Consider the following 3,055-nt stretch of genomic DNA (forward strand, 5'->3'; position numbering starts at 1 on the left):
ATATATTACTTCTTGCCTTCTTTAGATGACATCAACTGGTACCCTCGCCTTTTGGGTTTTGCTTTTTGCCAATCAGAGTTGGCTACCAAGTTGTGTTGAATTCCCCTCACACAATGACATGTATACCCGTTCCGTGATTTGCCTATCATTAACTAGTATTATGTTGAAGAACTTTGGCATATCAGTGCGCCATCTGTTAGTAATCAGCTAATCCTGCTTGCTTTGCTTAAGCCCTTTTATAATTCCCTTAACATAACTTAGAACACTCTAGGTACATAATCTCGTGTCATTGCTTCGCCGCTAGGTTTGGATTCTTCCATCTCGTGTGATCATAGCAGCACTAACTCACCGGATCACACCAAAATTTTGATGTTAAATGTGCTTGGGCGAGAGTAGTACTAGGATGGGTGACCCCCTATGAAGTCCTCGTGTCACGTTCTATTAAAATCCTTGCAATAATGTGTGAAGGCACTCAACCTAGCCCAAGATTTACCTTAGCGTCTTCTCTCTAGTCTTCATGCTTTGCCTTACCCTCTCCGCCCCTATCTTACACTCGACGTCGGGATAGATATTTGGTTCAACCACGGCTAGGTCCTATTTTTCCCATAGTACTTACCCCATCTTGGTAATTTGGTCTAACCCATCTTGACATCTCTCTATAACATATCTAAAACATCCTAGCTCTTTTTCTCGTGTACTTCTCACTTGACCCTATACTCAACATATACATATCCATAGGTTGCATAACTATTCTGATACAACCTGTATAAGATAGACCTGTATAAGATAGACATAATATTTTCATTTCTCGACCTATCTTGCTTTATATATCAACTTTACACTAGAACTTGATTGTGCCAATGCTATGTTGTCCTACTTCTTTCTTTTCTTCCTTTAAGTACTCCTTGGTCTCCTCATTTCCCACCATAAGAGATTTTCTATTCTTTCTCCTTGCTACTTGTATGTCACCATATCAGCGGCCAATGACGTTGTTTCTATATCTTAATCTTTACCTAAATACGACCCTACTACCCTTTACACAGTCCTTAGTTTGCTCAGTCCAACTCTCTTATCGTATTTACCCCTTGTGGTAGGCACCCATCCCTTAGAGTTCTACCAATGATTCTTTGCACGGTCTCAGATACTGCAGCTCCTATCTGTTTATTGTTGGCCTCGATCTCCTGCTAACTTGTGCCAGTATGGGATCTCACTTGAAATTTAAGCATTCCTGTCAACATGTAATGGTGTCAGTTAATTTCATCTCACGCGTGTATTTCTCTCGTCCACTTTCCCCCTTTAGGGCGTACCCATGTCATCCTCTATTTATTTTCAAATGTTCATACACATATGATTCTGTTCTAACATATTTGACATACTGCACTATGTCTACACCTTCTTTTAACTCATCTATAATTTAGGTTGCCCCTGTAAGAAAACTTAATACAACTATGGGGTGCTTAGAATTCTCGATAAATAGTACACAATCTAGTCTAAGTACTGGTACTCAAGTCATATAACTAATATAGTAGTTTACTCGAAACCGTATTTCCTTCATCCCAATCAGTACGCCACTAGTGCTTATACTCTGATGACACTTGTTTTAGCTTTGCTATAACACTATCTTCATCCCAGTGAATACCATTTGTTCCTCTTAATGGACTCGCAACACATCAACGGCCTTGCAAAGCTACCTCCCTCATCTTTGAGGGGTCTTACTATTTTCCATGGTGGAGGTACATATACACAATACCCCTTTCTACTTCATGCACTTTCATCCTTACGTGTACTCGATGCTGACTCCTAATCTTACTCATAATCACATTTTTTAATTACTTCGTTACTTGTCCCTACATACTTCCATGATGATCCTCATTATATTCACACTATATTCTGCTCATGGTCAATCCCGAAGGGTAATATTTCTTAACCTTTATTCATGATCCTTACTCTAGACTAATTCCACCTGGTGGAGCAAGCGTACTTAACCCCATTATCCTTCCTCGTCATTCTCATCCTTAATACCTCACAGGAAGTCTTAAGACATTCATATCCATCACCATTCTTCTCATCATATCAGTATTGACCTTCTAATTACCACCCATACCGCAATATACTTACTTCTCAAAGTCTGTTGTACTCGAGTTTAGTCGGATCTTATCGTTACCATCGATATAATCTCTCAAGATATACTACAACCTTTTATCTCATTCTCTTTTTACTTCAAAAAAAATTCGGCAGAGTTTCCTCTATATTCCTTGCTATCCCAAACCTGCACTCAGGAAATACCAACAATGCCTCATAGGGCCAACATATATATATTCATATGACCTCCACATAGGGCATCCAATATCAACAACAGTATAAAATAATGGACTTACCTCATATGTCCAACTCGAACTGCACCCGTTACACTTTCCTTTCTACTTTTACCTTCAATCTTTGACCTTACATTTCAATCATATTTCAATCTTGTTACCTTATCCATCATGCCTCCTTCACACCATTACTTACCTGTATACTAGGTAGCTTCCAACATCATTTGTCTTTTTCTTCTGTCGATGTCGTTCTTCAGTTGAAACCAAAGGTTAGAAAAAGCAATTTCATGTCCTATGGCTAGGCTCTATCGCACGATCTTAGATATGAAATAAACGTGACAACCTAAATTCCCTATATCCTCTTATTTATAGATGTGGCATGCAACACACCGATAAACAAGACTCTACTAGACACGGTCTGTAGACATTCCAAAGAAGGACCACTCTGATACTACTTCTATCATGACCCAACTCCGTAGGCTATGAATGGGGTCCGACCTGGACCCTCGTATATATAAATCTCAACTATAAGAACTATACACAAGAATAGAGAGGGTGATATTAAATTCATCTGCATATAGCCTCTTTTATTTCCACTATGTCATGCAAGGGCCGACAAGGCTACCTTAACATAATAACATTTATAATATGCCATATAAGCACAACTGAATCAAACTCGTAAACAACCTACCAAACATATGTCTACAGACCTCTAAGATTATTAATAGTGATAGATGGAG

General features: G+C 38.8%; 1 pseudogene; it reads left to right on the forward strand.

The window, feature by feature from the left end:
- The first annotated feature begins 321 nt into the window (after positions 1-321).
- Positions 322-440, forward strand: LOC129904416 (5S ribosomal RNA; annotated as a pseudogene).
- Positions 441-3,055: the final 2,615 nt, after the last annotated feature.

This window comes from Solanum dulcamara, chromosome 1 (assembly GCF_947179165.1).
Source record: "Solanum dulcamara chromosome 1, daSolDulc1.2, whole genome shotgun sequence".
Classification (NCBI taxonomy): Eukaryota; Viridiplantae; Streptophyta; class Magnoliopsida; order Solanales; family Solanaceae; genus Solanum; species Solanum dulcamara.